This window comes from Oryctolagus cuniculus, chromosome 15 (genome assembly GCF_964237555.1).
Source record: "Oryctolagus cuniculus chromosome 15, mOryCun1.1, whole genome shotgun sequence".
NCBI lineage: Eukaryota > Metazoa > Chordata > Mammalia > Lagomorpha > Leporidae > Oryctolagus > Oryctolagus cuniculus.
In genome coordinates, this window is record NC_091446.1 from 36,710,456 (window position 1) to 36,731,615 (window position 21,160).

At 49.3% G+C, this 21,160-nt stretch overlaps 1 protein-coding gene across 13 annotated transcripts in view; it reads right to left on the reverse strand.

Moving 5' to 3' along the window:
- PLCE1 (phospholipase C epsilon 1) overlaps positions 1 to 20,577 on the reverse strand; it is a 352,529-nt gene extending 331,952 nt beyond the window's left edge. For 12 of the 13 annotated variants that reach the window (XR_011382357.1, XM_070057584.1, XM_051823417.2 and 9 more), the window contains exon 1: positions 20,340 to 20,577. The gene's annotated coding sequence lies outside the window, so the exon portion shown is untranslated. The remainder of the gene's footprint in view (positions 1 to 20,339) is intronic. The other variant, XM_070057579.1, reaches the window with a different exon arrangement.
- Positions 20,578 to 21,160: the final 583 nt, after the last annotated feature.

Genomic DNA, 21,160 nt, shown 5'->3' on the forward strand with positions numbered 1-21,160 from the left:
TGTATCTTACTCCCGGCAAGAAACATGGGGCTGAGCACCTCGCGTGTATTTCATTCATTCTTTACAGCAATGGCAGTGAGGTGCGGCCACTATCACAATTTCCAATTTTGAGATGAAACAACCAAGGTGCAGGCCAATTAAGCACACTGAAGCCAGTTAGCCACTTGGGAAGCTGAAGTGGAAATTCAAATGCAGGCAGCTGCCTCCCTGGAGCAGCCTTTTCTGTGACATGTCCCACGCCCTCACCCCCCATCCCCTCCTGGTAATCATCCGGCCTGTTCTCCCCATGAAGCTGAGACCAGCAAGTTGCACGTTTCCATTAGCATCAGAGGCATGCGGGAGCTATGGGAGGCACACACAGGCTTAGGTGCTTAGCCCAAGAGACTCTGACTCGGGCAGGGGAGAGGAGCTCTGCATTTTTTAACAGGCACCTTGGGGCCAGCCGTTGTGGCATAATGGACCAAGCCAACGCCTGTGATGCAGGCATCCTATCCACTCCCCAGTTTAAGACCCAGCTGCTCCATTTCCCATCCAGCTGCATGCTAATGTGCCTGGGAAAGTGCAGAAGATGGCCCATGTGCTTGGGCCCCTGCACCCACATGGGAGACCTGAAAAAGTCTAGCCCAACTCTGGCTGTTGTGGCCATTTGGGGAGTGAACCAGCAGATGGAAGAAGTGTGTGTGTGTGTGTGTGTGTGTGTGTGTGTGTAATTCTGCCTTTCCAATAAATCAAAACAAATCAAAACAAACAGGCACCTATCCTCCCACCATCACCACCACCAGCTGATTCTGGCTCTGCACCCCAAGCTACTGCGTGGGTAGACGAAACACTACCTACTGGGGGAGAGGCTTTTGGAAAATGGCATTCATTCCCTGGGATCTATCACCTATGCCCCGTCGGGGGCTTTGAAAGAATTCCCGTTTATTGGATACAAGGTTCCCGTGTGGGGTGATGGATGTGGCGACGGAAGCACAACACTCTGAAGGTACCTACTGCTACTGAGCTGGACACTTCAGCACGGCTGAGATGGTAACTTCTACACATTTTAAAATGGCAGGATGCTAACCCCTCAGCTGCCCGGGGCGGGAAGGTGTCTCTCACACTCCCTCCTGCTGATGGGGAGAGAGGTGAAGCTTAAAAAACCCAGCTGGCCCTCAGGCGTGCCCTCTTCCAAGTCAGCGAGCTGGCTGCATATTGAGGGCACGAGGTCTGGGCTCAGAGGAGTTCCCAACATGCTGTACCACACCTTATCCCCTGCCTGGCTACAATTTCATCAATCATCTTCTTGTCCATGAGATAACTCACGGATGTCCCTGAACATGGCGGAGAGGGAAGAGAAGAGTTGAGGGAGAAAGAGTCCTCTTTAAGGGTTCCAGTGCCAGCTCCACCCTGGGACTTGCGTGAGTCCCACAGGTGTCAGCTTTCTGATCTCAGCTCAAATGTCACCCCCTCAGAGAGGCTATTCCTGCTCCCGCCCACCCGTGACTCTGTAATGTCACACAGCCTGCTTGTCTTCCTAGCAGGTGCCATTGCTAGAAAGTTTGCTTCTTACGTTTATACAGCCACTTTGTTCCCCCCACCCCCCTCCCCCGATTAGAACTAGAATTTCCTGAGCGCTGGGAATGTGCTGCTTTGGTTCCCTGCACTGTTCTCAAAACCTGGCCGGAGACATAGTAGGAGCTCAATAAATATTTGCAAGCTAAGGGAATGAGTCAGCCTCATTTGTTTCACTCCGTCTAATCTGTTCTTTCTATCCTCAAGGTGATTTGTAGGAAAGGTCATAAGGGACCAGGCATGCCAAGGTACTCCACACGCACGGTGAAGTACCTGGGAGTGGGGGAGGGGCAGCTCAGAAAACCCTGGACACCTGCCTCAAAGACCCCCTTCTGTGATGACCATGGCACAGGGGGTGCCTTTCTTCACTCCCCCCTCCCCTTGCTGCCCTCGTAGGCATAGGTTTGTCTGGAATCTAAAAAATGGTGCAGCAGGCCATGCAAACAGGATGCAGACACAGTAGCACAAGGTGAGGCCTCTCAAGGCGTCTTCTCATTTTCAGGTTGAAATAACAAAGACAACGAAGACGGTGCTGGCAAAGTGAGGGGGAGAATCACGGAGGTGCTTCCCACCCAGGGGACCCAGGTTCAACAAGCAAGAACCGGGTGCCTGCTATAGAGCCCAAGTCCTGGGCCCACCCCCAGCGGGAGAGACAGATGCCAGAGACTGTCACACTGGAGCAGGGCAGGCACACACTCACCGGCAAACTCCAATTCGCTGGATCTCGCCTAGGGGAACTGCAAGGCAGGCCTTCCAGAATGAGTGATACCTACACGGGATTTAAAGAACGAGGAGGGAGAGATGGGAGGGGTGAGCAGCCGGCCTGGGACAGAAAGACCATACATCGTGTTCAGGGCACTCCCAGTGGCGGAAGCACCGGGCATTTATGGCTTGGGGGGTGGGGGAGGCGGGCAGGCAAAGCACTTCTCTGGGAGATGCATGCAGAGAAGGGGGCGTGGCCGCTCTCCCACAGGCTGTGAGCAGACCCTGAGACCAGGCACTGACCCAGCGGGTGAGTCGGGCTTGGCTGGAAGTAGAAACAGGTGACACTAAAAAGGCAAACCAGACTTGACCTCCTTGGGCAGCAAGCAGGGAGGAGTTGAGCTGGGAGGAGCTGGGCCCCGGGAACTGGCCAGAGATACCAAGGGAGGAGATTCCCAGGCAGCCTCGTCACACGTGCAGGAGAACACGGGCTGTGTCACTGACTCAGAACTGCCCTGCAGCTGTGGCCAGGCAGCCTCACCCTGGGCTGCTGCAGCTTCCTCGCCAGCCTGGCCGAGCCACGCAGCTGCCGCGTCCCTGCTGAACGGAGCGGAACAAGAGAAGGCCATTCGGCCCAGTGGGGCCGTCCCTGAGCCCTAAGCGGCAGGAATGAAGACAAGTATAAGGACGACTCTGGTGTCTTCCACGAAATTCTCATGCAGGAAAAGGAGAGGGAGAGGAGAAGGAACCCTCAGGCCGGCAAGAAGGCGACCACAGTAAATGCAGGGGCCTCTGCATTTCCTTTCCCACCTGCCCCACACAGGAGCTGCCTTAATCCCACGCACTCGGGAAAATACAGAGGAGCCTACCAGGTTCTCACGTGGGGATACACTTTCAGAGGCTCCCAGGTGACAATCTGAAACCTTGTACAGATCCCTCTCTCAGCAGCCAACGGGATTATGTCCTGGTAAACCCATGGACAGCTCAACATATCCTAAATGAAAATCGCAGGTAATGCACCTAAGCTATGGAACACCCAGGCTCTGCAGCACGGTGCATGTGGAGTGCGAGATGTTTGCTCTTATCACCATGGGGCTGCCTGGGAGCCATCACCACAGGGGATCCTACCGCATGTGGGAGGGACAGGTACACAAGTTGAAAACAAGGTTGACTACATGAATAGATGAATGGTTAAATAAAACGTGGTACATTCACACCCTGGAAAACAGGTACTGCTGCTTTGACAACTCAGATCTGGATCATTTTACACGGAAATAATTCCAGAACAGTTTTAAAAAATAAAAATAGGGGCAAACACTTAGTTCAGCAGTTTTAAGCCGCTGCTTGAGACGGCCAATTGTAATATCAGTGTGCCTGGGTTCAAGTCCTGGCTCCACTCTCCTTTTTAGCTTCCAGCTAATGCGCACCCTGGGAGGTACCGGGTGTTGACTGAAGTATTTAGGTTCCTGCCACCCACACGGTAAGACCCAGATTGAGTTCGGGCGCCTGGCTTCTGCCTGGCCCAGCCCTGGCTGTTGCATGTATTTGGGAATGAACCAGCAGATGATAGATCTCTGGGTGTGCATATGTGCGTGTATCTGCCTTCCAAATAAAATAATAACTACTTTAAAAAATAAATTGAACAAAACATGGTGTGACCTTATTTATATAAAACAGCACACACATAAGTATATGTCTGTGCCTACGCAACTGTATAAATGCTAAGGAAAGTCTGCAAGAATATTCACCAAAACAAGTAACAGTGATTACTTCTAGGGAAAAAAGGATTAGATGGGATTAATGGGGCTTTTGCTCTGCCTGTAGTGTTTATATTCTTCACAAACAAGAATGGTTTCACCTATTGTTTAATGAAAAATGAATTTACAAGCACTGTTTAAAATATCAGATTACTCTGGGAGACTTTTGCTGTTGAAGACCTTTGCTTTCTTGAGTTAAACGGCACCAGGAAGGCAGCATGTGGGTAAGGGTTTGTTTATCCGGCTTATCTCAGGCTGGAGCCAACAATGCTAATGGTCCTGAATAGCACCGGCCACGCCTTGGCCATCAGATCCCCTCCCACCCCAGCTCCAACCACCCCTTCCATGTGGGTGCCTCCCAAACACCTCTTTCCAGACACACACCCTCTCCCTCATGATGCAGCCCTGACTTCCCAGGTTCCTGCCCGCCCCCCCTTCCTAAAGCGGTTCCTCTGGCTAACTTCCTCTTTCCTATGAACAGGTGCCTCTTCTCCCTGGAAGCTGGAAGAGACATCTCCCAGCCATCTCTAGCCCTCTTCACCTACACAGTGACCGCCCTCAAATATTCCATCAGTTGTCACATTCTTTCTGGCGATTTTTCTAAAAGGTTCTTCCCACCGACCCAACATACTTTCCACACAACACCTGGACCAGCAGGGTCACCTTCAAGCCTCCTTGTCCTGGACGGGTTGGATGCCCCTACTAGATGTCTCAGTAGGTAAAGGGGCCAACATGCCAGCCTGGTGAGGTCATTTTGAGCCCCATTCCATAGTTCATCGTATTAACTGTCTTCCCAGCTTTGAGTCATCTGCAAATCTGGGAAACCAGGTCTTTATACTCTGTCCAAGTATCTGATAGAAATGTTAAAGTGACTGGGCCAAGAAGGAGGCTCTGAGTATAGTTCTCTTTCCAAGGGAACCCAGGGCTTATCACTATAGTAAAGAAAGTAACTTAGATGTTTTTCAGAGACAGTCTCATTTACCACCTTCTAACAACCCCTGGTAGGGGATATTATGATCCCAATTTTAGAGATTTTGAAATTGACACTGAGAATGGCTAGGTAACTTGTAAAAAGCCCCACAACTATTAAGCAGTAGAATTTTCATTTGAACCTATCAGTTGATTCCAGAGTTCACGGTTTTCCACCATGGAGTGGGAATATTGTATGGCTTCTAACCCTCTAAAAGAGCACTCACCTCTTAATCTGCATCAAGGATTGTCCGCATTCCAGCTCCAAACCTACCTTTCTAACAAGATACACCACGTGACAAACAGTACTCCATTTCACCTGCTCTATGTCATTTAATCCTCACCACCATGCTATGAAATAGGTACCATCATCATGACCACCTTGCAGATTCAGAAGTTAAACATAGATTACTCTGTAAATCAGAGATTATCTCAAAATCAGTGTTTTTAAACAGCTTCAACCCAGCCAACCAGCCAGGAAACAACAAAGCTGGATGAAATCCAGGCCTGCCTGCCTTGAGAGAGATTTAGGCGGTAGCAAGGACATAAATTTCCATTTGTACAATCGGTATGTAATTACTGAGTATCTTTACTGCAGGCTCAGTATGGCATGAAGGCTGGCAATAACAGCAGTGAACAGTCAACAACAACCCGTGCCCTTGGCTTGGTGGAGCACACACTCCCCCGAGGAGACAAACAGTAAGACGGAAGGTAGCAGAGTATGCAGAGGTCTGGGAAACAGCAACTCCAGCATTAGAAAACCATGGACTCGGAGGGTCAAGGATTTTGTTCCCAGCAAGTGGAGTGAGCAAAGCTCTATTCACTATGATGGAGGACATGAGAGAAATAGGTTTGTGGAAAGACGGAGTTCAGTTTGGGGCAAGGATCTTGGGGAGATGCCACGTGGGCAGCTGGCTCTGCAGAGAGGGCTGGGCTGCAGAGAGGTTTGGAATCAGCAGTGGGAAGGTGTCACTCGTGGAAGTGGATGTCAAAAGACTGAGGGATTGCAACGTCCCTGTGCAGGGAGCCAGGAAAGATGGGGCCTCCAAGGAGACCTGCCCACCTGGCCAACCAACTCCCCACGGTGCAGAAACTGGCTACAGGTGCATCTCTCTTCCCCAGGAAGGAAGACCTCTCCATCATCTCACCTAGTCACGCCTGTCTTGTTCAAGCCCTTTGCTCTACATCAGGGAACTCCAGCCCAGAGCTCTGTCTCCTGACAAGGCACCCTGAGACTTAGGAACACAGGTATTACCAGATGTTTGTGCCCTGGGTCCCTAACTGAACAGTAAGATCTTCAATGATCTTTGACGATTAATCTTGGGTATGGAATTAGGAACATACTAGATCTCCTCCCTATAGAACCAACCACAGTACTCAATTTCAAAAAGAGTAACTAAGCAATAAATCAACAGTAGAGCATTTCTGTCACCTAGTTACTCTGGCCGAACCTGAACAGCCTCCTCAATGCAACAGCATCCAATGTCCTGGGCGTTCTGCCAAGTTCTCCCCTGGGCCTTTGCACTGAATAAAACTGGTCACAAGGTGAGAATTCGCTGCCTCTCCTTATTCATTCTTTTTCCTTGGAATGTGCTGCCTTGGTCCCAGCAGCCCTTGGCTTCTAGAATTCTTCAAATTGAAAGAAAATGTCTTGAGAAAGTTAGAAATGAGGATGGAATTGTACAAAAGAAACCAACCAAGGAGCAGCAATAGAAGGTTCTTTCCCATGAGTCAAGGTTCAGAGGTGTAACCAAGCCAGTCCCTTTAACAAAATATCATCAAAATTTACAATCTATCAAGGAACCCTCACCTACAGTGTTTCATATTACCCTTCCCTGCATAAATAAACGTCTGAAATAATTAAAAAGGGAGAGAAATAGCAACATCTTGTTTCCCAAACTACACAAACTGCCAGGCTCTCACCTGTCTTATCATCCCGCTCAGGTAAGTTCAGGTGGGCAGAGCTGAGAGGTCATCAGGGTCCCCATCAGCCAGCACAGCGCCTGGCAAACTGGAGTGACTCAAAATGACTGTACAATGCATGAGTGTTGAATGGATGAGAAAAGATGTTTGAGGAAAAAGAAAATGATAGGAAAAAACAAGGAGGCAGGGCATGAGGGGTGATGTGTAAGTGGAACAAATATGAAGAAGACTAAGGAGAGAGGACAACCAACTGCCTCCTTCTGTGTGAGACTCAGAGTCTCAACACCCCACAAAAGACACCCACACAACACCTCCATCTTTGGGTCTGTTGCTGAGTCCTATATGCACTGTTAAATGCAAACTAAAAGGTATCTGCCATTTAACTGTTTAAGTTTTACAATTGCTTCCTCTTCTCTATGGGCCTTAGAAACACATTTTTTAACCCTTTCACCAAAACTACAACTTGACATTGGGTTGATCTAAGGAAATGAGGTTGCCCCAGTTTTGTCATTTCAGTTTGCTACTTCACATTTTTTTTTTCATTCCAGAAAAGGAGGTCCATGCTATGGTTGGAATGTGGTTTGTCCCCCAAAACTCAGGCAGATGTTCAATCCCCAAAATTATATGTTAACAATATTAAGGGGATAGAAATGTAATCGAACCACGGTGCTTAGAGGTAGCAGCTTTGGAAAGTGGTTGGGATTAGATAAGGCCATGTAGGTGGAGTCCCCAAGATTGAGTCCTGCTGGCTTTATAAACAGAGGGAGAGAGCGGTGCAGACACATGTGTAGCCTGTCTCTTGTAACCCTATGCTCTGTGTCACCTGGGAACTGTCAGCAAAAAAGGCCATGGCCAGATGGGGTCCCTAGAGCTTGTACCTTAGCAACTACGAGTTAAATGAACCTCATTAGCCTGCCTCTGATGTGTTGTTACAGTACTGAAGAAGCTAACACACTGGGGTCTGGAACCCTCAGGCTGTGCCCAGTGGTCTAACGGTAGAGCTCCAACCTGCGTGTCTGGTGAGGGGCACACAGGAATGAGTGTCCCCAGTGAAAATAAACCAGGCATTCCATGCCCACTTCATGGAAAGGCAAATCCAGAGGCTGCCCCATCCACTCTGCAACTTTTTCTAAGAGCACAAGCCGGGATGAACCAGCCCACCTTGTGCACTTTATTCTTGTTACTCTGCCCTATGTGACCAGAGTCCCTAGTGCCTTTCCAACTCTGAAGCTGCCCCTGTCACTCTCAGGAAAGCACAAGGGGTCTCCCGGAATTCAATCTATGCACACTCATGAGCAGCAAGCTAATTTTACTTCTGGCCTTTGATGACTGTGGCTAGTTCAAGTAGAGCTATTATTTTTTTTAAATCCGATATAAAGTCTAAATGGGTTCTAAATGAGTATCTCTATTTTAGAGATTTAATTTGTTCACCAAGTGATAGCAAAGTGCCGCAACAGGATTGCAAATGTAGTTTAATGCTGAGAAATTTGCCATAACACGGCAGTAGGTCAAATGTGACAAAAGCATGCAAACATCGCAAAGATGGCCTTTTTAGTATTTGATAAAATTCCACTCCCTTTCCTTTTTTTTAAACCCAGGCCTACAAAACTACTTCTTCAAAGTAAACTAAAAGCCAACATCATACTTACTAGTGAATATAAAAACTAGTTCCATTAAAATTGGGTATAAAATAAAAATACTTATTATCCTCACTCTTAGTTATTAATGTTATGGAATTTGATTTAAAAGAGAAATCATGGGGCAGCGCTGTGGCACAGTGGGTTGAAGCCCTGGCCTGAAGTGCCAGCATCCCATATGGGCACCGGGTCTAATCCCCACTGCTCCTCCTCCCATCCAGCTCTCTGCTATGGCCTCGGATAACAATGGAAGATGGCCCCAGTCTTTGGGTCCCTGCACCCATGCAGAAGACCTGGAAGAAGCTCCTGGCTCCTGGCTTTGGATGGGCATAGCTCCAGCTGTCGCGGCCATCTGGGGAATGAACCAGTGGATAGAAGACCTCTCTCTCTAACTCTTTCAATCAAATAAAATAAATCTTTAAAAAAAAAAAAAAAAGAGGGGATTTTTGTCCCTTAAAAAAAAGGAGAGAAATAATTATTTTGGACAGAATTCCCCACCTAGAAAACCCAGGAGAATCCACTAAAAACACAGGTAGATTAAATAAAAATGTAAATAATTTAGAAATCAATGAGGAAGAAATATCAATTGAGAATTCTATAAACCTTAACTCAGAGATATAAAAATAGAGTAAAGCAAGAAACATACCAGGAAGTCAAGATTAAATACCATAAACATATTACTTCTGAATTAATGGAGAATCTTATTATAATCCCAACCAGAATTACAATGAGTTTCTGAGATTTTGACAAAATATTTCAAAATATAATTTGTAAGAATAAACAAGCGGCTGGCACCACGGCTCAACAGGCTAATCTTCCGCCTTGCGGCACCGGCACACCGGGTTCTAGTCCCAGTCGGGGCGCCGGATTCTGTCCCGATTGCCCCTCTTCCAGGCCAGCTCTCTGCTGTGGCCCGGGAAGGCAGTGGAGGATGGCCCAAGTGCTTGGGCCCTGCACCCACATGGAAGACCAGGAGAAGCACCTGGCTCCTGGCTTCAGATCAGCGCGATGTGCCGGCTGCGGTGGCCATTGGAGGGTGAACCAAAGGCAAAAGGAAGACCTTTCTCTCAGTCTCTCTCTCTCTCTCACTGTCCACTCTGCCTGTCAAACATAAAAAAAATAAATAAATAAACAAACAAGCAAGGTTTAGATAAATACAATAGAAGAGAATTTGTCCTGTGAGATATTAATATAGGTTATAAAGCCAACAGAACTAAAACAGTGTGACACTCATACAGGAATTTAGACTGGGACCCACAAAGTGGCCCAGCGGGTAAAACGGCCACCTACTATGCCAGCATCCCATATGGGCACCAGTTCAAGTCCCAGCTGCTCCACTTATAATCCAGCTCCCTGCTAATGGATCTGGGGAAGTAGTGGAAGATTGCCCAAGTGTTTGGGCCCCTGCACCCATGTGGGAGACCCAGAGGCTCTTGGCTCCAGGCTTCAGCTTGGCCCATCTCAGCCATTACAGCCATTTAGGGAATGAACTTGGGGATGGAAGATTGATCTCCACCCCCCCTTCTCTGTAACTCTGCCTTTCAAATAAATTTTAAAAAGAAAATTTAAAGATAGATACCACAGACTTAAACTGACCTTAGAATATACAATATGCAACTAGGAAGCATCTATTATTATTCAATAAATAATCCAGGGAGAATTAGTTAACTATTCAGAAAATAAGTTCAGTCTTTAGTTCATAATGTACTCACACAAAGCTGATTCCAGATACAAAGCTGAAGGTAAGTATGAAAATATAGTTAATCAAAGAAAGCGGATAGACTACGAAGGTAAAGGTCACGGAAGTCTCACCAGAGTGGACAGAGTTCTATCAGGCCACACAAAAACTCACATTTTCCATACATTAGAAAGCATGGCAAACACTTTAAAATGATTTAATGAACAGTTACATACAGTATGAATAAACAATCCACTTAATTATGACGATCAACGTTAGGTGCAAAAGCAAATTATAAAATGTGAACATGATACCAGTTTGGGAGAAAACACAAAAATGTAGAAAAGTATACAAATGTTAGCAATTACTCTGTTTTTACTTTTAAAAATTTTTTCTTAAAGATTTATTTATTTAAAAGGCAAAGTTATAGAGAGAAGAGATAGAGACAGAGACAGAAAAAAGAGAGAGAGAGAGAGCTTCCATCCACTGGTTCATTCCCCAAATGGCCACAAGTGCTGGGGTTGAGCCAGAATGAAGCTGGGGCCTGAAACTTCATCTAGGTCTCCCACGTGGGTGGCAGGGATCCAAATACTTGGGCCAACTTCCACTGCTTTCCCAGACACATTAGCAGGGAGCCAGATCAGAAGTGAAGCAGCTGGGTCTCGAACCAGTGCTCATATGGGATGGCAGCATCAAAGGCAGCTTAACTCTCTTTGTGACACAATGCCAGCCCCAGTATTACTCTAGAAGGTAGAAGTAATACATTTTCTGTATTGTGATTTTCTCTATTTCCCAAAATATCCAAAAGCAACTTGTATTATTTTAGAATAAGGAAAAAATTCCAGTTAGAAAAAACAATCATCAACTGATAAAGATGGGAAAATACCTGCCTAGACACATGATCAAGCCATGTTAAATCCTTAATTAAAAGGCATTAAAAAAAGACAAAGACAAATGCACAAAGAACATGTCTTCAATACTTAACCAAGAAAAGGCAAATTGATGATAAATACATAAAAAGTGGGTTTCCCCACTATTCAAAGAAATGCACATCTAAGCTATGAAATGCCAAGTTTTGCTTATTAAACTTGCAAAAAAAAAAATAACAAGATACCATTAACCTCATGCCTCACAATGATACCGCCTGGAAAGACCACTCGACTAGATAATCAGTAAAACTAAATTGCTTGGGCCGGCGCCGTGGCTCGCTTAGTTAATCCTCCGCCTGCGACGCCAGCATCCCATATGGGTGCCGGGTTCTAGTCCCAGCTGCTCCTCTTCCAGTCCCGCTCTCTGCTGTGGCCTGGGAGTGCAGTGGAGAATGGCCCAAGTGCTTGAGCCCTGCATCCGCATGGGAGACCAGGAAGAAGCACCTGGCTCCTGGCTTCAGATTGGCACAGCTCCGGCCATAGTGGCCATTTGGGGAGTGAACCAACAGAAGGAAGACCTTTTTCTGTCTCTCTCTCACTGTAACTCTACCGGTCAAATTAAAAAAAAAAAAAAAGCAAAATTGCTATATTTTTGGAGAGCATTTTGGAAATATGCACCAGGAGTCTAAAAAACACTCCCCTCTTTGATCTAGTAATTCCACTTCTAGGACTCTGTGGAAGATGATAAATTAGTGATCTGGACAATGGAGTTACTTAAAGAGACAAAATTCCACCAGGACGGACCAACAACCAAACCCTCCTCCCACAAAAGGGGACTGTGCAAGCTTCCACAGACCCACAAGAAGGCTAAATCAAGAAATGGAAACATTTGATGCCTTGAGAGCATCTTCATGGTGGAATTTTCAACAAGGACTGCAGAATCCAAAACTGTATAGGATGTATTTATGGCACGGTCTCAATTTTGTTGGGAACAACAGACGTCCCAGCTCGACCTCTCCCCAGCAGAGTAGCTCTTCCTTGAGTCTCTCAAGGGACCTGCTCCTTCAATTCTAAAAACAAAAAAAAAAAAAAAAAAAGTGAACTTGGACCCCGTCTTTCTAGTTCTCAGTTCTATTAGATGATACAATATATCAAATCATAAGCAGATGGATAACATCTGCACGAATCATTAAAAGATAAAATATAGCCTTTTCATAGTTAAAACTGTGTTTTGGATTGAAGAGTTTTCTCTAAGTAGGATCTCCAAAGTAGGGGGCTATTTTAGACCTCACTGCTTAGACAGTGATAGCCCATTAGGAACACACAGCACTGCCAGCCATAAGCCCCCCCTCTTATCCTCTGTGACTGATTAGATCTGGGTGTGCCTGCTGCCACAGGAACACCCCTCACCTGTTGTCAGCCATCCTCTGACTTGGCCTTGGAGAAGCCCTAACCACCCCCCGGAGAGCAAAGGGCAGTCAAAAACCAAGATCCAAGCTCCGGCACAAGGCAACAGGCCAGCTGCCTTACTGCTAGGCTGCACTGCTGGTGCAGGACATGCACTTGAGGAGTTCCTTTGCAAACGTAGGCAGCTTCCCTGCATAGCTCAAGAAATGCCTGTCTTCCTCTCTTGAATGCAATAATAACTGAGCCTATTTCTTCCACAGCCACCTCTCGCTTTACCAGTCCCTCCCATTGTAATTGTTAACGCTGTGCCCAAGCCACAATGAAAGAAAAACCTCAAGTCTCGTAAATCAGGCTGAGGTAGGGATGAATTCGCCTGCTAAGCAGCAGAGAAGTGAATGGGCTCAGACCCCAGCAGTTAACAGAAAAGCACAAGCTCTGTCATCCAAATTCATTCTGCATTTAAGAGGGGAAAAGCGATACACTTTCATGCCAAAAGTATTTCAGCTCTGTGAATTGTATCCACCTCTCTGAGATTGACAAAACAGGCTGATATTAAGGCTTCAATTCTTCCAGAGAAACATTTCACCGGTAAAAATATGGTCATCAATTAAATCTGATTTCATGTTATGAACAACAACTAAATTGAAACTTCCTCAAACAACTCAAGGGGTATCCAAATTAAACCGTGTTATTTGATATTTTAATCCTGGATGTGCATAGCATGTACTTGGTCACGTGCATTTTTCCCAAATGATTTTTTTCCATTCCCTGGATTTTCCATAGTCAGTAATATTATAGAGTTTAAACTTAAAATGAAGTCATCAAAACAGAGTCTTTCTTTGCTTCTGCCTCTTCCTTAATTCCGAATACAGCAGCCTCGCTGCTTTATCATTATATTGTAGCTCTTCCTACCAAGCGGCACAAACACACGGATGCTGGCTAAGTTTTGTTCGAACATCAAACTTGTGCAACCACAATCAGCATCATGAAGGAGAGCTTTCACTATGTTTATAGATGACGCACCTATCATGTGGGACCACCGTGCAGCCACAGAGCCAGGAGCAAAGCCATCACTAAATAGGCACACACAACAGGTTAGGTCAAACATCACACAAAGACCCCGGCCGGTCCAGTTGGACTAACAGCCCTGGCAAGATGAGCCACCCTGTTTGTCTTTATTGTTTTCCCCAGGGTATCGTCCTCTTCCCTCATTGAAGCAAGGGGCCCTGTGCCCACCGCCTTAGGGGAGGGATGGAGGGACATGGATTTGTGAGTCTCCGGCTTTAGTTTTCACAACTGCAGTCTCAAGGGCAGAGGGGAAAGGATTCAAGGGTACTAAGACTATCATAAACCAAGGATTCGAGGGTACTAAGACTGAGCAGAAGCAGGCAGGACCCCTGGGCCTCCGCTGCCCTCCCTCCCCATCCCTTCTCCTACAAGGTGAGGGGCAAGGGAGGAAACAAGAAATATCTGTGGCCTGCTTGCTGGCAGAAAGCAGTGAGACCTCAGGGAGGTGATGAGGAGCAGCCTGGTGTCACTGCCTGTGAAGTCACCTGCAGCCAGGGATGGTGGGCATTTGCATGCCAACCAGGCAAGGAGAGAGGTGTGACACCACCACCCAGGGAGCAGGGGAGGGGAATCCTTAGACCCGAACAGACCAAGTGTCTCCAACAAGGTCACACAGATTATAAATAGCAGAGCCAGGATGTAAATGAATCCAGGCTGGCTCCAGATCCCAAACTTGAACAAAGGAATTGGGGAAAATACAGAGGTCTATTTCTTGCACACATCCAAGTTCACGGGCCACAGATCATACTTATGCATAGTGCTTTGACTTTTATTCTTCACAAACACCACTCCTTCTGCCTCCCTAACAATCCAGCCCTCCTTTCATGCAAAATCTGAAACTTAAAACAAAGAAGCAACAGTGGGGCTGAACTTTTCATTCCCCATGCACTTCCCTCTCCCTGCAGAGGCCCCAAACACTCCTGGAGCATGGTTTGAAAACACCGTGGTCCAAACCAATCTCACTGGGAACATGGGCTGGAGAGGCCAAAGCAGCCCAGCTGGGACATCAACACCAGCCAGAGAAATCAGAGGAAAGGCAAAAAAAAATACCACCCCCTCACCCTGACACTAACCAGCTCAAGTCTCAATACCAAGGGGCCAGAAAGGGTGGAATTCGGGGCTGAGGGGGAAGAGTCAGGAATGAGGCAAATCCAATCAACAGGCAGAGGTGGCCAGCGGTCTGTGGTGAGCAGAGGTGGGGAGGCAGAGGGAGGCCCACGCAGGCAGGGCTCCCACAGCAGGCTCCTCCCGCTGCGAGCCGGCCAGATGCAATGCCAGGGATGGGAGCAGCAATGCCCACCACGTCCTCAACAGCCAGGGTTTGGGGGGGAAGAATCAGCACCACCCAGCCCTCTTCCTTCCCCATTCAAACAGAGCCTTTCCTCACACTCACCAAGGTACCGCTCGGTGTTGGACGCTGTCAGCTCCAGCAGTTTAGGAGCAGTGTGGGTCCCAGCTCAGAGCGCCAGGCTGCTCAGACTCACCTCCCAGCCAACCATGGACCAGCTGAGAAACCTCAGGCAAACAACTCAACTGCTCAGAGCCTCGGTTTCCCCATCTGCATCTCTAGTTCAGAAGGTGGTGGTGAGAAAGGACTCAGCACAGCACCCAAGGCAAAGTGCTCATGCAGCGTAAGCTCATTGCCATCTATTTGGATGCCTTCATTGCACTCCTGCCCGCTTTCCCTTCTGTCTTCCACCATGCACTAGACTCCTGTGGCTGCTGAGACAGATGGCCGCAAACTTAGTGGTGGCAATAACAGAATTTCTATCTTACAGTCCTGGAGCTTGGCCAGGCTGAGTCCCTCCTGGGTGCTGTAGGGAAGAAGCCATTTTCTCTCCTTTTCCAACTTCTGGAGGCTTGGCTCCCAACTCCTTCCCATACTCCAACCTCCTGCTACTGACTCTGACCTGCCTGTCTCCCTCTAAGGCCCCCCATGATTAGACTGGACCCATCCTGGTAATAAAGGATCATTTCATCTGAAAATCTTGAATCACACCTGCAAAGCCCCATTGGTCACATAAAGTAACACACTCACAGGTCCCAGGCAATGGGACCTGGACGTCCTCTGGAGGCCTTTATGTGGCCTCCCGCACACACCTTGCACATAGGCGAGACCGAGGCCAAGAAACAATATTAGTAGCTAGCATTTTGCACATGTGATATGTGTTACGCAAAGGGGTTTGGCTGAATTATCTCACATAGGCCCTGATTTACAAAAGGTCCCTTGCTTGCCTAAGGTTGTAGAGCTCACAGTGGTGAAGCCTATGTAAACTCAGGTCAATTTGATTCCCAGGGCTTTATATTTGACCAAGAGAATGTCTGGGACTGGGCTGTAAACCTTGATAACCTTGAGACAGGGTTCCTGTGAGCCCAGGCTGAAATGTGCACACAGTCGCTGGAGCAGCCACAAGTTTCTCAGACCTCCCAGAGAAACCTTCGGGATTCTCAACAGTTTCTTGAAATGCAGGTTTTGACCACAACACCAAGAAGAGGCCATGCGGGCCTGCCACCACCTGCTAAGGGAAGGGGAACACTCCAATTTAGCCTTGGAGTTCCAGCAGAGCTCCCAAACCCAGAGAGACTTTCACACTTGATCTTAGCCAAAAGGCCGAGAAGTGATCCCAGAGAGACTTTCAACACAGTCCGGTCAATCCACAACCCCATGAAATCTCAGCAGGAAGGCTCAAACCCCGGGTGGGTCACCAGAACAGCCCCACCTGTGGCTCCACTTGGTCCACTCCAGGACCAAACAGCCCCCACCCTCCAGCCCACAACAGTGATCAATACCCAGGTCCTGGTGGGCCACAGCTTTCAATAAGGCCCAGAGGGTTCACAGCATCCATAATAAATGACCTCTTTTCCTACCAGTTCTCAGAGAGCGGCTCAAAACCAAGTGTGGTTGGCACATGGTAAAAAGGGGCAAACCAAACAATGGCCAAGCATGCCTATTACGGTAGATTATCCAGAGCATTTCAGAACCTCAACCGCTAAACAATTCAACCATCGCCCTGGCTAAAAACTTCTAATGAGCTGAGTTGAAGCTATTAGGTTTCACCCAGACAAACAGAGGGGCCAGTCACTTGTTTTGGGTCAGGGGCCCTGAGATTGATGGATGGCACAATGTCAAGAGACTGGACCCTGGAGCCAGCCTGCTTGGAGCGAATGCTGGCTCTGCCACTTTCTGGCTGTAACTCCATGGAAGTTACTTTGCCCTTCAGCGTCTCCATTCTCCTGTCTTCAAAACGGGCATAATAATGCAAGTCCACACTCCCTCATCTGAGTGCTTGGAACGCTTTTCTAGATTTTGTAATGGTGAAGGGCCACACAGCACTGAATCCAACATATCTGTTATTTCTAAAGGAAACATATAACTCTCAGCAGGAAAAGAAAATAAAGACTGTCAGTTTTCAGAGCCTTTTAGGCTTAGGAATTACAGGTGAGGGTAACAGACCATTGGAACTTACTGCCAAATATCATAAGAGCTAAATATCTGGTGGAGCAGCTTAAGTCACACCCTGGGATGCCCACATGCCATGCTGTAGTGCCTGGTTTGCCACTCTGCTTCCAACTCAGCTCCCTGGGAGGCAGCAAGCAAGGGCTCAAGTACTTGGGTCCTTGCCACCCATAGGGCCAAGCTCTGGCTGTTGCAGGCATTTGGGGAGTGAACCAGTGGACAGAAATCTGTCTTTCAGGTAAAATGAAAATAAATAAAAATTAAGTGGGTTAGCAGATGTAAAGTACTTGGAATGGTACCTGGCATGTAGTAGCAGGCTACATTATTATTTTCACCTAAATTGGCACAAAAGGAGACTGTAAGCAGGAAATCTAAAATTTATGACAAAACTTGCTTTGGGAAGTAGTCTGCCTAATAGATCAATAACTCTTTGGAACAACTCTCTGGGGCAGGACTTTCTGAGATAACGGAACTGTTCTATACCTCCACAGTCCAGTGCAGTGGCCACTAGCCATAGGTAGTAGTCATGGAGCACTTGAAGTGTAGCTAACTTTTACCCATTTACACTTAAATGTCAATAGCCATAAGGTGATAGGGGCTACCATGTTGGACAGTGCAGCCGTAGAGGGCTGGGTTCCCAGTCTGAGCCTGAAAATCTGAGTCATAACACTGCCGAGCTAGATCATCAGTAACCACAAGCTAGCATCCTGCATGCTGGGAGCAGATGGAACCTCCCGATGCTGGAGACAGTTTTGTCTTCCTTTCCAGGCCCCACGGTTTGCCAATGGCAAAGAGCATCTTTGATATCTTTGTCACAGCTCCCCATCTCCAATTCTCTTCTTTGGGACCTAGCAGGGTCACAGGCTTCCCCAAGGCCCATCAGTATTTCCTCACCCTACTCCAGGAGCACCACCTGACCCAGTCACCTGCCCTCCTGCCCTCCAAGCCAACCCCTACTTGCTCGATGCCAAAGTTCTCAACTGGTTGTTGGAAGGGGAGCAGCTCCATCAGATTCACACTCTGAGCTGTTACTGCCTTTGGTGACTTCTTCCCAACTTCTCATTCAGAACCCAGCAGGTCTGAGACGCCATGTGTGTTACTATCATTGACAGCACACCGAGCAGCCCAGGCAGAGGGAGGGAGAAGCAGCCAGTACTGAAGCCGCTGTTCAGGAAGGGTGTTTGTGGAAGGCTGGGACTGCCCACACTCGCATATGTGGAGAACAGCCTTGCTCGGCGCAGAGGCCTCCTCTCCCCAGACATGGGCAACGGCACCTGTTCTCAGCTTTCCCCAACTCTTCCACTGTGCGCAGACCCCCTGTTCAATCTTTATGCATTTAGAAAGTCATGACAAACTGCGAATCAAACAAATTGCTTCAAAATATACAACGAAAGCACAGAAAAGAATGTGACTAAGAATGGTTAAGAAGAGAAAAAAAGAAAACCAGAACCTGCACTGGAATCCAGCTGCACCACCATCCACTTGAGTGCAGATTTTTAATGACCCAGGTCAAACCTGGAGCAGAGCCAAGAAGCTTCTGAAAGCAGCAGCTCAATCTCACCTCCTACCTGGTCCCAAGGCACAGACCAAAGACAAGGATCAGGCAGAGCTCCTAGGTGTAAAAACAATGTCCTGGCCAGTGCCGTGGCTCACTTGGCTAATCCTCCGCCTGCGGCGCCAGCATCCCATGTGGGCACCGGGTCCTAGTTCCGGTTGCTCCTCTTCCAGTCCAGCTCTCTGCTGTGGCCCCAGAGGGCAGTGAAGCATGGCCCAAGTGCTTGGGTGCCTGCACCCACATGGGAGACCAGGAGGAAGCACCTGGCTCCTGGCTTCGGATTGGCGCAGCACGCCGGCCGTAGCGGCCATTTGGGGAGTGAACCAATTGAAGGAAGACCTTTCTCTCTGTCTCTATCTATAACTCTACCTGTAAAAAAAAAAAAAAAAAAAAAAAGCCCCCTCTGGGGCTGTGAATAAGGAACAGTACTAATGGAAAATGTTATGCATTTCAGTTACATTATCTCTTCCTCCTATACATGTAGTAGAAGCAAAGTCTTATTGTTTAATCCTGACCCCTGTAAAGAGCCGCCTAGGTACAAGCACTGTGTCAAGGAGCCACAGTAAATGGGGAAACAAGACATCTCCCTAAAGAACTCTCCTGAAAGGGAGAGAGCAGAAAGGCCCCTTCAGGGCAAGTGTTGCAGGAATCAGCAAGGCCAGGTCAGCAGCAACAAGGTTCAGTCTGAAGAAGAGTTAGGGTTTAGAGCAGACGTCTTAGAGGAGGGGCATGCAGAGGGAGGAGGATGTTCTAGGTGACTCCAGATGCCAGGCATTCTTCAGCAAAGTGTGCAGGGCTGCAAACACCACCCTGGAGACAGCCCACCTTTCCCTGCGATAACAATCCCCGTGCACCTGTACAGACATCTACGGGATGCACCTGCCTCCTCCTTCCGAGGCAGGTTCTCAAGGAGTCTTCTTAATGGGTGGGTTGGGGGTGGGGTGGGGGGGTGGCCAGCGTTGCTTGGTCACAACTGTGCCCATTCGGTGTGAAGGTCCCCAGCCCACCCTAAGCCCGGGTTTCTACAACAAGCACCGGGCAGCGCACTGATCCTGCAGGGGTCTGAACGACCCACCTGCGGGCAAATTGGGCAGAGGGCAGCTGCGATGAAATGAATCCTGCTTCCACTCGGGGAGCTCACTCCTTAACGTGACTCGTCCTTATGCTGAATAATTGCTTGAGGCAGTGGAATCAAGTTTCTCGTGGCTTAAACACCGGGTGTAAAACCCCACGAATTTCCACCACGCTCTTAACACCAGCAGGACAGAAGACTTCTAGCTCCGGGTCTTTTAATTGTTAACACCACGGGAGGGCTTTAAGGGAAAGCCACAGGCATTCTTCGAGGGACCGGCTGGAGTGGGCCCAGGTCCACCACTGTATTGGCTAGGACTGAGTGTCCAGCACTCCCTCCGGGAACCGTCTCTGGAGCACTTTCCTTGAAACACGCTTGCTAGGAACCGCCCCGAAAAAGCTGATCCAGTACTTTTTCCTCCTGCTGCTGCCACCTCCGCCCTGCACACACAAAGCGAAGCGGCGCCCCGGGAGGGACACCTGATGGATGAGGAGGGCGCGCAAAGGACGTCCTGCAGCCCCCGCCACGGGGACCGCCCGCTCGGCTCTCCCCTGGGAAGCTGGGGACACCCCTGCACCAGGCACGCGGAGTTAGGCGGCTGCCCAGCGGGTGCACAGCGTTCAAGCGGAGAAGCTGCCCCGCTCTAGCCTCCTCCGATCCCGGGAACCGAGCTGCACAGCCGTGGCCTCACCTGTCCTCTTTTGGACACTCCCGCCGCTGTCCCCAGCGCCGTGTCGTTCCGGGAGTTCCGCTCCGCGACCGTCGCTCGCCGCGCCGGGGCCGCCGCTCCTCTGATCGGCTGCAGAGCCGATGCCCAGGAGCTCTCGGGGACCAGGCCGGTCTGCTCTCGGAAGCAGAGCCCAGGGCGCACCCGCCTGGCCGCGCAGCTGTGCGCCGCGCCCGCCGAGCTGTACGCGCGGCCCGGACCGCGGCGGCGGCGGCGGCGCGGGCGGCAGCGGGGGCCCCCGCCCTGGGCAGGGCTTTCCCAGAACTCGCCCGCCCCGGGTGAGAGCCCGCGAGCGCTGCCGCGGGCAGCCGGGCGGCCGGGGGAGCGGCCTGCGCCGGGCCCGCCCCCCGGCTCAGGCCGCGTGGGGAAGGCGGGCGCGGAGGGCGGACCCGGCTGCCGCCCCCGCCCTGGCCGCCGGCGGCGCGACCCCGGCCCAGCGCCCTGGCCGCGGCTCCCGGGAGCCACCCGCTTGGCTCCGGCCCGGGCGGGGGCGTAGGAGAGCTGCCGGGTCGCTAGACCTGGGGAGGGCGGGAGCTGTGCACGCTTCAGGCCGCGGAGAGTGGAGTCTCCCGCTGCCCCCGGGGCACCATCCGTGGTAGGCGGAGAAGGAAACTGAGGCTCCACCAAAGTCACTCCAGTAGATGTCAGGCCCGCGCTTGAGTTTGTTAGGCCGTTCATTCATGCAGCATGTGCTGATGGTGGCCATCAAGCACGTGGACTCCGGATCCAGTGCTCTTTCCTTGCTGAAGCAAACCTGGAGACTTCCACCGCTGCAGCAAACTACG